The 15,562-nt window shown below is 45.1% G+C and overlaps 1 pseudogene; it reads right to left on the reverse strand.

Moving 5' to 3' along the window:
• Window positions 1-15,562, reverse strand: part of LOC149299118 (ryanodine receptor 3-like) — a 208,647-nt pseudogene that overhangs the window by 86,480 nt on the left and 106,605 nt on the right.

Below are 15,562 nucleotides of genomic sequence, written 5' to 3' on the forward strand. Positions count from 1 at the left end.
GTGTTTAGGGGCAGCTATGGTTAATGGGGTGTTTAGGGTTAATTTAGGGGCAGCTATGGTTAATGGGGTGTTTAGGGTTAATATAGGAGCAGCTGTGGTTAATGGAGTGTTTGGGGTTAATTTGAGGCAGTTGTGGTTAATGGGGTGTTTAGGGTTAATTTAGGGGCTGTTGTGGTTGATGGGGGTCTTTAGGGTTAATTTAGGGGATGCTGTGGTTAATGGGGTGTTTAGAGTTAATTTAGGGGTAGTTATGGTTAATGGGGTGTTTAGTGTTAATTTAATGATGAGGACTGAGGGTTAATTTAATAAAGTTAAGTTAAGGCGCAGTTAGAGGTAAAGGGGGGCAGACTAAGGGGAATCTAAATCCTGGGGGCAGTGAAGATTAACCCAGTACTTATTTATAAAAGTATGGTGTCAGTGTGCTGCAAACAGGTCTGTGACTCTGAGGGGACTATGAGATATCTGGGGGTATAAGGCATATCTGGGGAGGATGGAGTGACATATCTGGGGGTATAAGGCATATACAGTATATAAGGCATATGTGGGGAGGGCAGCGTGGCATGTCTGGGGAGGATGGAGTGGTGTATCAGGGGGTATAAGGCGTATCAGGCACAGTGGGATATGTGAGAGGCAGCGTGGAGTGGAATATGTGAGAGGCAGCGTGGAGTAGAATATGTGGGAGGCAGCGTGGCATATGTGGGAGGCAGCGTGGCATATGTGGGAGGCAGCGTGGAGTGGAATATGTGGGAGGCAGCGTGGAGTGGCATGTCTGGGAGGCAGCGTGGCAAGCCTGGGCTCAAATGTGCATGTGGGAGGCAGCGTGGCATATGTGGGAGGCAGCGTGGAGTGGAATATGTGGGAGGCATCGTGGAGTGGCAAATGTGGGAGGCAGCGTGGAGTGGCAAATGTGGGAGGCAGCGTGGAGTGGCAAATGTGGGAGGCAGCGTGGAGTGGCAAATGTGGGAGGCAGCGTGGAGTGGCAAATGTGGGAGGCAGCGTGGAGTGGCAAATGTGGGAGGCAGCGTGGAGTGGTATATGTGGGAGGCAGCGTGGAGTGGTATATGTGGGAGGCAGCGTGGAGTGGTATATGTGGGAGGCAGCGTGGAGTGGCATATGTGGGAGGCAGCGTGGAGTGGCATATGTGGGAGGCAGCGTGGAGTGGCATGTCTGGGAGGCAGCGTGGCAAGCCTGTGCTCGAATGTGCATAAATTGGGGGGGCTGGTTGGGAAATAAACACAAGAAATGCATTTTATCAGTTTTTTTTTTATTCTGCGTTTGTATTTAACATCATTTGTTTATTAAATTATTTTAAATAAATGAACAATGTACATAAATTTTGTTATCCGATTAATCGAAAAAATAATCGGCCAACTATGAATATAATTGTTAGTTGCAGCCCTACTTACTTACACTAAACTATTGCTTTACTTACTACAGTGATACAACCACTTGTAGCAATAACACTTTCTATATATAAAACAACAAACACCCTATAAAAAAATAACATTTGGGCTTGCATCACCAATCTAGGAATTACCATATTTGCCCAATTTTAACACCCCCCCCCCCCGAAATCAGAATATTAATCTAGGAACAAGAGATAAAGCCAAAATACAAGACAGACAAACCTATAGGAAACAAGTTTGACCAGAAAATGTTAATTCATGTAAACTATGCAAACTCTTTTGTTTTTAATCAAAACTAGACCGTATTTGCTCAATTATAAGACAAGGGGGTTTTACTAGCGCAAATGCTCTGAAAAATACCCCACGTCTTATAATCAGGGTCGTCTTATAATCAAAGCTCAAACAGGTCTGATTATGAGACTAAACTCCAGATCCCCCCAATTCACGTAGAAAACCTCCGCTCAATCATGTAGAGCTCTACACGCTGGCCAGACTAACCACCGGGGAACTCCGGTAAGTTTGGAAGAAGGAGGGAGTGTTAAATGGGGGGCATAAGGCATTTCTGGAGGCAGAGTGCTCTGTGAAATGCCTTTTAACCCCCATTAATGCCACTCTGCCTCCAGAAATGCCTTTTAACCCTCTATATGCCCTCTATATGCCACTCTGCCCCATTATATGCCTTTTAACCCCCTAAATGCCAGAGTGACATATAGGGTTAGGCGGCTTTTCTGGAGGCACAGGGGCATATAGAGGATTAACACTAACCCCCACCCCCTCCAACTTACCAATGCTTCCACAGTGCGTTGTTCAGGCAGCCTGTAGAGCTCTATGCAATTCGCGTAGACAACTTCCGCTGCAGCTGGAAGGAGGTGCGGTTAGCAGCAGGGGTTGCTGCATCCATCACCTTCCCCAACTGTCAGAGATCAGAGTCCCCCGGTGCCAGGAACTCTCCTCACTAACAGCCTGGGAAGGTCTACGCCGATGGACGCGGACAACCCCCGCTGCTAACCGGCCCTCCTTCCAGCTGCAGCGGATGTTGTCTACGCGATTTACACACTGCCCGGACAACACACGGGGGACTCAGAAGCACCCGTAAGTTGGGAGGAGGGTATTAGACAGAAAGATCCAGGTCCCCTGCAGCGCTGCAGGGATCTGGATCTTAGTCTCATAGTAAGACCTATTTCAGGCCCGATTATAAGACGACCCCAATTTTCAGACCAGGGGTATTTTTCGGAGCACTTGCTCTGAGAAAAACATCACCTTATAATCAAGCAAATACAGTATTACATCCTTTAGTGAGGATCAGGTTCACAAACGCTCAATTAACTAGACTTTACTCTAAGGTTACACATTTGGGAAGTATGACAAAACAGACTACACCTAATAACATCACATTGAAGTTAGTTAGTTAGTTAGTTAGAGATACAAATTCATCATGGTGGGGCGCTTAAACCTCCACTTCTGGGTAAGATGCTCAAGCACCAGCTAAAGCTGAGCATATGTCATTAGACCTTGCCTGGAACATAGGAGCATTGGCAGCTATCGGTTCATAAGGAAGGAACTATGGCATGAATAAGGGGAACGCAGGCATTGGACGCACCTTGAATAATGGCCAAAAGGATGACAATTACAAAGAAGAAGAAGAAAGTGACGTCAAACACGATGCGGGACATTTCAGACGGATCCCCTGCGGGCTCTTCCATCTCATCTCCGATGCCACCTCCGGCTCTCACCCCACACACATGTGGAAAAGATGAGAACGCTGCAAGAAAAGGTTGATAAATGACGCACCCTACTTTCGCTGCAAAGGCCAGTTTCCACCGCCGTGACTCCGCCATTTGTTCCGTTCCACATACTCCAAGTCGTCGCTCGTTTGATTACGTTACCGTTCCGTGTGTAACGCGCCTTTTCTTCCCACCAAAGAAGCTATAGATTCGTTGTCATTTCAGCTCAACTCACCCAGCATTGGTTTGTCGGGTGCATATTTGCGACAAGTGCACTTTTGTGCCCTTACCGTCATCATCATGTCATCGCACTTCATATCCGGATCCTCCTCATCCTCGCTTTTGTTATAGAACTTCCGGAAAAAGTTGAAGGCCACCACCGTGTAAAGATAGATACACAACAACAAATAGCTGCAAGTCCCACCGTAAGTACCGGCTGCAAGAGAAAAGGCATCGGTGTAAGTAAGTGCACTTCAGTCAGGTACAAGATGTACAACCAGCCCTCGGCTTCTTTACACTGCACCCGAAGGCAGCCAGGCCGAGCCAAATCTCTGCTTTCCATCACAATGCATGCCAATGATAACTATTCCAAAATCTGCTTGTCTTAACTATGAATGTAAGTCAGCGCTTCCAAATGAGGAAGCGTGGACATCTTTTCTTTTTTTTTTCTCCTTTTGCTAACGGAAATGACACAAATTTTGCAGTTTAATCTGCGAAAAGCACATAAAGAAAACACGACAGCAGACGAGAGACGGCCACTTCTTGTGACTACGATGAATAGCCCGCGTCGTGACTGTTTCAAGCAGCTGTTCGGTTTCAATAATTCATGAGGAAGTTACAAGAAACATGGAAGAGGAGGGAAAGGAAGAGAGCGGGCGTAGTATTCCGCAAGGAAGAAGGGCAGGTGAATTAGGAAATAATAATTATTACATAGATAGATAGCACTAACAAACAGTTTACACAGCACTCGATACAATACAGAAATTCAAGGGCTAGAACAAGACTGGAATTGACACACTAAGACAAACCGATACATTAGGTGGAGAGAGAGCCCCGCACAGGTTTTTGAAGCCAAATGATTTTGGGTCCAATTCCACCCACTCACACAATGTGTGTGTGTGTGCCGCTTCCGCAACATGTGTGTGACCAATCCCACCCGCTCCCGCCACTAATGTGGCCAACCCCACCCACCCCCTTACCTCAACCACAGATTTCCCACACAGTCCCACAAGGCTGCCTTCACGTTGCTCCCTTGCTCCCTCGCAACATCTCTTTTCTTGATCCGCCCAGGAAACCAGCAGAGTCACATCACATCAGGCGACTCCGCTGGCTTCCTGGGCCAAGCAAGAGTAGAGACGCTGTGAGGGAGCAACACGAAGGCAGCCTTTGCGGGACTGCGCAGGGTTACCAAGACCCGCAGGTACAGCGCCTGACCGCCTGCTCCTGCCCCCAACACCAACAAGACGGCCCGCAAGTTGTTTTTCCCAGTGCAGTCCCCTGGTGGAGAGTGCCCAGCTCGCAAGCTTACAATCTTGAGGAAACAAGCATTAGGCACAGAGAAAGGGTCAGAGGTAGCGCGGCTTCTCCAAACAAGTGGGTTTTCAGATGTTTCATGAATGTTGGGAGGGAGGGTGAAAGCTGAAGGTTCCGCTGGAAGTAGATTCCAGAGACACGGGGGCAGATAAAACTTGTAGACGCGAAAAGGAAGAGGTGATAAGTGAGGAGGAGAGCCTTAGCCCATGGGGAGAACATAAGGATCGAGTAGGAGAGTATTTGCTTATGAGGGCACACATGTATGGGGAGGCAGTATTATGGAGGGTCAGTACCAGGACTTGAAATGTCATTCGAAAGGTCATTGGGAGCCAGTCAAGGGTTTCACAGAAGGGGAAGCAGAAAAGGAGCAACGTGCAAAGAACATAAGCCAAGCAGCGGCATTTAGGACATACTGTAGAAGAGAGAGAGTCGACACAGTGCAAAGCCAACCAGAAGAGTGTGACAGCAATCAAGACGGGAAATGACGATGAGTGAATGAACCAGACTTTTTGTGGCTTCTTGGGTGAGGAATAGGCAAATGCTAGAGATGTTTCTTAGGTGCAAGCAGCAGGATCTGACAAGGGACTGAATATGAGGAACAAAGGAAAGGTTAGAGTCAAGGATGACCAAGGCCAGCCCAAGACATAACGCCACCTGAGGCAAAGTTGAAAGCTGCCCCCCACACACCAGGGGTCATTATCTACCCTTCCTCTCCCTCCCTCCCTATTATCCACCCCCCCCTCCCTATTATCTACCCCCCTCCCCCTTTGCACTTACCTTTCAGCAGTCCTGCGGCAAGTCTCCCTGCTCTGCCGCGGTGCGCACTGCTTTACCGCTGAGAGCCGGAAATGACGTCATTTTCCAGCACTCAGCATTACAAGCCGCCAACGAGCTAGAGGGCTCGCAGAGGAGAGAGATGGGCGAAAACCACTCGGCGCACCTCTCTCTCCTCCACTTAAACAAACAAAAACAAACATAAATAATGCGCTCGGAGCCTCTTCAAAATTGCCGCCCTGGCCAATTGACCCGCTCTGTTCCATGGTAGGGCAAGCCCTGAGGATGACCCCCAAGACATCGGGCCTGATTAGTAGGAGAGATAGTCGTGTTGTTAATTTTCATACACAATTCAGGTAGTGGAGGGGACACGGAAAGAGGGAAGATAACGAGTTCAGTTTTAGAAAGATTACTTTTCAGGTAGCGTTGTGACATCCATGAAGAAATAGCAGACAAGCAATTGGTAACAGGAGACATGAGAGATGTAGAGATCGGGAGAAGACAGGTAAGTCTGCATATCGATGATACTAGAGGCCAAATGAGTTGATTGGTTTGCCAAGAGATGAAATATAAACAAAAAACAACAGCAGAGGGCCAAGGACTGAACCTTGAGAGTGGAAGGGCCGATGATGTCTCGCCAGAGAAGCTGACAGAGAAGGAACGATTAGACAGATATGAGGAGATCCAGGAGAGAGCTGCATTTCAAATGCCTATAAAAGCAAGGTGGCGATCAACAGTATTAAAATTTGACTGGATCTAAATTCAAACTAAATACACTTTGCTAGCATTCAAAGCATTTGGAATCAATCGCCGTGCTTTACAGAAGCCCGTCAATGCTTTGCCCGCGAGGCGGGATAACATACCTGGACGGCGTCTGGCATCAAACCTCGCATTAGACTCTAGAACGAGTAGCTGTGCGCGCCGTGATCATTACTGCCTGATCTGCGGCTATTATCGGAAATCCTTTGCAAACAGCTTGTAAATGTTACCACTTCCCACTTATGGCACGCACGTTACGGCTATTCACGAGCACGTCTGGCTTAGGCGGTTTGAACTGTGAAACGACTCGTGCTTCATGCAGCCATCTGAGTAATACGAGTGCGTTTGTTTGCTAGGGGCTCCGGCTCGCTCTGACCTCCTGTCATGTTTTCTAGGGCCGTGGTCACGACAGAATTAGAATTAGGTAAAAGGAGATCAATCGCCACCGTGGCTGCCACAAACATCTTGTTTTAGACTCACTTGTTTTCCATTATGCGTAACAGAAGACAAAATGGTTCTCAGGGTCTTCAATCCCATCGCAATGTCCAGGAGATGAGCAGCAAAGAAGAAATTGTTGGAGTGCCCGAGGATAGACATGGTCGTGGACCAGGCGAGATCAAGGAAAGACTGAAAGAAATGTTTGGTGTCAAACAAACCCATTGCTTTTGCAGTTGGCAACTAAACTCGTGTAACCCCCCCCCCCCCCCCCCGTTTCAATACATACATTGTCTGTGAAGACAACTCCGAGCTTCCAGATGGGATACTTCATATCGATGGAGCTCAACCTGCACGAGACAGTCTGGTGTGATTCAGAGAGACAAGACGTGCATTTTAGACTGAAACCGTGATGAGTCTGTGGCCCTCAAGTACTGAATTGAACATATTTCCCTGTAAGAATATAGCTCTGTATTTTCCTATTTGGGTTCTATGCCAGGCCTGTCCCTTAGTTCCATGAAATAAAGGCAGCGGGTCTCCCGGTTCCACCGGTAGGACTGGGAAAAGTGTGACACTGCAGAAACAAAATGCCAAATACAACGCAAACAACTGTACGATTACCTCCATTTATCCGGCCCTGTCCTCTTGAATGCATTCCATATACAGCTGCAGAACGAGTGATGTATCCTGCGTATGTACATGGGATTAATATCCCTGCTAACTTTGACATATATTGCGGCGGCCAAGGAAGACTCCTATATCCTCCGCCGAGATCTTTGATTTTAAACTTTAGGGAGATTTCTTTCACAAAGTCACCTCGAGGTCAATACTATGCAAACGCTGTAACCGCACCTGATCCCTGGGCTAACGACTCATGCAAATTATAAAGACGCGCCAGCCTTTGTACTGCATTCGGCACGCGTCGTCCTAGCCCGCCTTCCACGCTTACCGTTCAAATGAACGGATATTGTCTTTCATATTGTTTGGCCTACAGATACCAAGAATTTACGCACCACGACACGAGGGATCCTTCTTCGGGTTGGGTCTTTTGCACCGGGCTAAAATCTAGAGCGTTTTTATCCAGACCCAGAAGTGCAGCGATTCGGTCTGCCCCGTACAAGTCGCCGTATTTGTTGATCACCTAAATAAGCAAACAAACAAAAGCTGCACACAACGGTTGTTGACTTTTCAAGGTCCTCCTTATGTAAGAAATAGAACTATTTGTACCCAAATATATATTCTTTCGTTCTTTTGGGGACAGGTGGCAAAGAAACACACGCACACAACAATATGTATTTTAAGAGTATATTAATAGGAAAATTCAACTACAGCAATTAATGGTCTCAAGTTACAATACAACAACAAAAAAGCAAACACGAGTAACACTGACAAACCTCACTACTACATTATCGTAATATTAACACCTCTTAAACAGACTAATTAACACAATACTGCAATATATAATGATGACAGCACTAATCCTTACTCCGATTAACAAAGGAGGAAAACACCATACAAAATATAACCGGAAAACGATATAGTTGCCACCAACGTCCCAATGATATCTTGACTTGAAAGGACACCGGCAATCTAAGTACACCCCCAAGGATCCTCTGCACACAGCAATATCTTGAGTTTCTTTCTTGGGAACCAATCAGTCCTTGGGATAGGTAGCTTTTTATCCTTGTTCTCTCTCCTGGACGTTCCTTTTGACTGGTTCTCCCCCTCTTCTTTCTGGTCTGAGGTTTTTGTTCTTATACGGTATTTCTGGCCAATACTAAGTTATGGACTCTGCCTATCTCTGTCTTTAGTTATCCAGTTCATCCAATCAAGGGCCATTCTTAAGATATGGAAATTGCTCAGTTGTCCATTGCCATGTTTCCATTGGCCATAAGTCCACAATAACTGGAGCCGACTATGAATATGTGAAAGGCCTACTGTGAATATTCGAAAGGATGTTGTGAAGGTCCACATTAGCTGGAGCCGGCTGCGAATATTCAAAAGGCCTACTGTGAAGGTCCACAGTAACCATGGTGTTTGCCACATATCCCTGGAGCCAATGTCCTGACGAGTTTGGGAGTGCACAACTGCCAGCAACCTTATATTTAAGATATCAGTTATATTCTAACATAAATATTAAAACACATCATTTTTCTTACCCTTATTGTGAACACATCATATTTTGAATGGATCACTGTTATGGTTTGCTAGGGCTGGAACTATATCGCCTATAAACAGGAGAGAATTTGAAGGGGAGCAGCTTCTAAAGCCTAGGGGTTTCTAGGAAACATTGGCTATATTTCGGCAGATTTACTACTGTCACCTTTGTAAACAACTTGGAAACTCGGGAAACAGGTTGTCCTAGGCTGGTGTCAGTAATGGACTGCGCTGTCCTCCGTGACCAACGCCAGCTTAGAATGTCACATCCCGGCCCTCTTGCTCAGAACGACGTGCAGCACCATGTACTACTACTATACATACATATATATGTGTGTGTGTGTGTGTGTGTGTATATAGACACACACACACACACACACACACACAACTGCAACACTGCCTACTTACTTACACACAATACAGGAGTCACGGCGATGTGATCTTTGTATGCTCTGTAGATTATCTAACCGCTAGAGACTCTGCCTCCCCATGGATATATGAAGCCTGCCTGCTCCTGACTCACATAGATTCATATGCACCTACTCTAACACTTTACATAAGACAAATATCCGCGTAAGCAGAAACCTCGCATGTTACATAACAACGCCATTTATTATTCAGATGCTCATTAGTTTAATTTGCACAGCGTGCGCTGACAAAGACACCGTATAGTTGTTGTTGTTGTTGTTATATATATATATATATATGAGGCACCGCCGGCCTACTTGGAAGTTTCCCGATATCCAGGTCGGGCAGTCGGGCCCTGGAAACACGAGCAGTTGAATACCACGCGCTGCAATAATGTATCACAACGGGTCAGTTATGTCATAAATGTTACATATAACAATGATACATAAACGAGGATAACTCTTTACTATGTATATGCCTGTTTCTAAGAGTTTAACTGACCTTGAATCCCCACTTAGATGGATTCTTAATTCCCCTATTTATTTCCATAAAGTCTGGCATTGTTAATAATGTTGCCGATGCTGGGCGGCAGCATTACTGATAAGCTTTCATTGCAGAATTCCATTTAATGGGTAAGTCTTTTGGAATAACACCACACTTTGATGCGCTGTTTGATGTATAACAGATAAACGGAGAGAGACGCTGCCGGCGACAAACTAAACGTAGAAGGAGACTGGGTTGGGTGACGTTACTTGCCTCCCCTCCCCCTCCCAGAGGAACATGACGTTTGGTACTTAAAGCATTTGTTCAAACAGCACATTCTCGAAGGGATTATCGCGGCACAATGTGACCCAAATCGCTGTGCGGATGTAAAGTCCGGCAATACATTATCACAGGCAAACAACAATTACATTTGGCAGATCAAAGGAACCAAAAGGGAGGAAGAGGCGAGGGCATGCACACGATCACAGACACATCAATGAAAGCATCCCCCCGCACTGGGCCGTTCCCCGGGAACGTATCGCGTTTAGATTCTCCCTCTATGACGGAAGGTTGTTATTTGGGGGTTGTTTAATTGACAGACGTAGCCGCCGGAAGCTTCAGTACAGTAAATTCACCTGGCGTTCAGCTGGGACTTCACATCTCTTCCCCGACACTTAATATCCATGGTCACTTAAGCCAGTGGATGGAACGCTCGGATCACAATGTGAAATTGCACAGAAAAGTGACAAAGCGCAAATCGTTTTTCCGCAGCGATAAAGCTGACGGGCAAACTGGAAACAATATCGACAGGGATATTTACTAAAGGGCTCATGTCTGAAAATCCTGCTGTTAGCAACAACACTACATAACTTATCGCACATGTCTCAGTAACCCAGATCCCACATCCCCCTAAGCCTGCGGCTGGCAAAAACATGAGGTAGGAGACACGCACACCACACTATCGGCCAAGCGAAATGCGTCGGGTGCAGAGACTGATCGCGGCACGCACCGATAATACAGTCACGTGGGTTTTGGACGTGCCCCTCAGCCAGCACGCCAGTGCTCCAGATCAGTGCCGCGTATCCGCTGTCCAGAAGGGGAGTCACTGGCTGGGGGTTATTAGTTACCCATGTAATAATACCACTAAACATATTGGGCTTTTGGACAGGATCGTAGTCTTACAAACAACTCCAGGGGCTACCAGCTGGACAGCAAGACTTTTTTTTTTTATGAGGAGTGAATTGGAGAAATGGATTAAATGCCTAAAATAACAATGGCTGTTGGCACGGTTCGTTCGAGGGAGTTTTTTAAGTGGAAAAGTTGGGGGTCGTCTTATACGCCCAGTCGTCTTATACACCGGAATATACGGTACATCAGAACAAGGAACAGTAAATTAATTGGACCCAGATGTGCGCTAAAAAAAGGAAAGCCAATACCATGCAGCTCGGGCTACAATCACTGTTTAATAAGGAAATTGTGTAATAAATGATTATAAAGGGTTTCATCATTGCTGCAGATTGCTGAAGTGCAGCCTCATAATGAACATTGCCAGGCGCGATAACAAAGACTAATGTCCAATTGTCTAACGCTACAAACGTGATCTGGTAGAGTGTTATCGTGGAAGATGCCAAAGAAACAAGGGTAAAATGGGAAATGAAACCCAGAAAAAATGACAACAAAGTTACAGGAGCGCTAGGCATCGGCCAAAAGAGCGTTTGAGCAGTAGGGAGTACATGAAACTGGAGAGAAAAGTTAATCTGAACACGCCTTGGCAGCCAAAGAGCCAACCCTCCAAATACAGTCTCAGCAAGAGGTTCCTCATACACAACTAAAGAAGTGCTGACAATGGGGGGAAGCGCAGTGAAGAGACGGGGCCGTCAGATGGGAGTGAGGCTACTGTGAGGCTTCTCACAAGTTCTCTTGAGCGCTATCCTCATGTCTTACGACGGGAATAAGCAAACTCCCTTAGAAGTCAGTTTTACTGGCCAAAATAAATGCCATACTTCATTAGTTTTAACTAACTAACCTCCGTACATCTTAAGCTAATCTTGAGAAGCCTTAGGTTAACTAGCAAGGAAAGTTCCTAGTAGGAATAGGAAGCTCGCTGTGAACGCAGGAACGTGTGGGTTGAGGAGGGTGCGTAAATGTTTAGGAACACAGATTTAAAATCTCCTATAGGTGCTTATAAATCTTCCTTTAAAAAGTTATCTTCCCCATACAGAATCACCAATTGACTTTAATCTAGAGACTTTACCTTTTCCTGTAGGTGAAGATGTTCCTTCACTTCTTCATCCGTGTCTTTCTGTAAAAATATATATACTTGTAAAACAATCTTTGAACGTATCAAACAGGCTAATGACATTTCAGGAGCAATTAACAGGATCGGCGACAGGTAAATCACTTGGTTTCACGGCCTCTACTTAAATATCTCCCATACGCCGTAATACTGCCAATGTACAAATTCAGATCGCTTGGAAACTTCTGAACATCAAAGGGACCTAATGAAAGATGAAAAGATGGATTTTCTTCATGGTTTAAATTATTTATTTAGAGCGCCTCATTATTACTCAGTTCACACTCCCAGTTCACGTTTTAGGACGATACACATTGGGAAAGCAGTACTTGCGTGCATTTTTAGGATATACAGTAAGGTTTTGGTAAACCTTAAACAACTCCCGCATTTAATTCTACTTCATCGCCACGCTCTTCTGTCACAATGTCATTTATCCCTCCTTCAACCATAAAACCCAACTTCCCTTCTCAGCACGGATGTAAATAACGCATAGCAGGGCACCGATAGACGTTCTAAAATGTCTGATTCACAGCTGCCTTACAGCAGCCATGGCATTTAAAAGGCTGAAGCTGCTCCTTGGCATGACTATTTAGTGTAGAGACAACACTTGGTGTACCTGATGACATTTCCAGGACATCACTGACCGTGTCGATAAATCACTCACCGTTACGCAGACATGTCGCGGCAAACCTGCAAACGTCAAACCGAGCCTCCCCATCCCAAACAACCCATCAAGCTTAAACACTACAAAGATTTTACTTATGACACTAACAACATCCATAAGAAAAAGATCTCTGTCCTGTGCAATCATTTTGGATCAATCGTATGGACATTTATATAATTTTCTGCGTATCCCACGTTTTTATACAAAAAATACAGCCTGCAATCACATCAGCGCTCTCAATACACAGGTGACAATACACAATAGAGACTGGAGACTCGATGGAGCTACGGATTTGACACCGGGTGAAACATATTACATACTGAACATATCACACTGGAAGTACTCATGGAAAAGGCACGTCAAATAATTGATCTTCGATGTAAAGCAGCAGTCCCTCTAGAATGCTATAAAGCACAACAGCGGATGAAAGGCAATTCTGTGCGTTCCCTGAAACCACACAATATGCACACTGGCTTTGGCTGGGACACAGACAATTCTAGATATTTCTAATAAATGAATGGCCAAGACAAGCTACGGTCCTACACGGCGGAGACAAAAATCCCAAGCAAAAGGCCTAGAGACTCAAATGTAAAACGCAGAGGGACTGTTGCTTTAAGACAGCAAGTCACAGCTCTGAGGGACACAAGCATGGTTTGGAGGAAGCCCTCGTCTGTCACAGACATCACGTCTGCAGGTGAAGCAGCCGAGACCCTGCAATCCTTGTTATCAGGGATCATCGTTTTAGGACGAGCCTTGGGGTAATCCAAGCCTAGTCAGGTGTTACTAGGCTGCAGATGGCACTGACGGCCCCTAGGTGGGATCTTTTCTGGTAGGGCTGCTCCGGACATCTAATGGTGTGTTCTCATATGTTTTAGACAGGGCTGAATCTCCATACAGATGGTTTACATATAGCAATGATGAGTACAATAAGAACTCAGTAGGGTGTTGGACACGGTAAAGGTGGCTATAGGTTTAACATAGCCATGAGCAATACTATAGGAGAGGATGGAGCTGCATACAGACTAAAGAACATCCACTTACATGGTTGGAGATACCGCTCGGATTAACCTTGTATAATACTTTTCCATGAAAACCGCCAGCTGCTATGGAATTAGGCTTGTTGGGCATCAAAGCTTGGGCATTTGCTTACAGTAGCGCCTTCAACAAATTTCTACAACAGCGATCCGTGAAACGGACTACGATTGTGCGACACAGTACCGCCACATCAGTGGCGTCACAAGGGCTTTTCGGTTTTTGAATGGACCAAAACACCTTCCTGGCGTGTAAGGACAGTATAACAATGAAATAACGTCCCTTCGTCCAGTGCCGTACTAAAGCACAGGAGGATCCAGTCCCGCAAGTTATATTTAACAGCATAAGGTTCGGAAATAACATTCATAGCGCAATGACACGATGCGGCACTAAAGATCAGAGTGCTTCCTCTGGTTGATCTGGATATAGAATTGATTCTGAACTCATGCAAAACACATTTCTAAAATGCATTACAAAAAAAACACTTAAATATCATCCTGTAACACTTGCTTAAAAAAAAAGGTTCTTGCATAAAAACATGGTAATTATAAAGAAGAACTAGAAGAACCCTAAGGCTAGATGGTGTGCAGTTAGCACTAGGACTCAGCTGGTAGAAATGGAAATTGCTCCCAAAAAGTTTGCTAGGCCCGAAGATGGCTCCTGTTGTGAGTTTTTTCATTTTCTAAAGAGAAAGTCCAACGCTATTCAATAATAACCGCGCCTGCGGAAATTGCAATGTACCCTTGGTGACGCCGCTGCTAGGACTTATGGAACATATGAATGGATGAGCCAGGCGAGCTATTACACACAGGTCACGCATGCTGTACCTTCACTTGTGTGAAAGAAAACTGCAGGAGACAGTAAGTAAACAGATGGAAAACGAACCATTTACGCCTTAGTCTTTTGTGAGGTGCTTTGAAGTCAAGTGAACAGCAACAGTAAAGATGACCTACGGTGACCATAGTCTGTTACACCTGTGTCCTTTGGCTTGTTAGCTGGGTAGCTGGACAATTCACAATACATATTTGGTTCCCCGTTTCCAAATCGTTTAAACTATGAGCTGGATGCCCTACTTAGGGCTAACGCTTACTGGATTTGTTTAGTTAAAGTTCAGACATAAAGTGTGATGTTTCTGCATTCAGTAGCAAGATCCTCGTAAGTATCCTTTGTAATAAAATGTCTTGGTGATGAAAGATTTTGTGCATGTACCAACCTGTGTCATACCGAGTATGGAACACAAATGGCATATTCAAGTGTTATTTTTTTATTCCCATTAACTGTTTGGCATAGGGCATCGCCCTTGGGTATTTTGATTTTAGGCTAATTCTGGTATTTAATGAAAATGACAAAATGATAATAATTCAAATGTAATCTACTCATCCATGCAACATTTCAGTTTTAATAAAAGGCTCTATGAAGAATCCATATATATATTTATATATAAAATGTATATGAAAGGGAACTGGGAGGATTATATACGTCAGATGTAATGTATGCACATGTATATGACCGATACCCCAAGCAGACACGTCATATTATAGACATCTATAGAGCACCTCAAACAAATTTACCTTCTTGCTCTTGTTGTTCCCTGTCAGAAATGCCAAGTTATTGATTTCGTTCTGAATAACAAAATTCTGTTCTTCTCTCTTGAAGTTCTAATCAAAAATGGTTAAGCACGGTCATGTAATGCTACCCTCAAAGTAAACCTGTGCTGCAGTCATGTTGAAAACTTCATTTACATATATATGCTCGTCCAGCCCACTGTCCGTGTAAGACAAATGTAATCAAAGATTCCTTACATGCGACTTGCACCACAGAATGAACACTTCAGCCACCGTCCGGAAGAGCTCATCTGAATCTGGATCTGGCTTTTTGAGCCAGTTGGACCTGA

Source organism: Sceloporus occidentalis, unplaced genomic scaffold (assembly GCF_023333645.1).
Source record: "Sceloporus occidentalis isolate IW3139 unplaced genomic scaffold, rSceOcc1.0.p SCAF_29, whole genome shotgun sequence".
Lineage (NCBI taxonomy): Eukaryota > Metazoa > Chordata > Lepidosauria > Squamata > Phrynosomatidae > Sceloporus > Sceloporus occidentalis.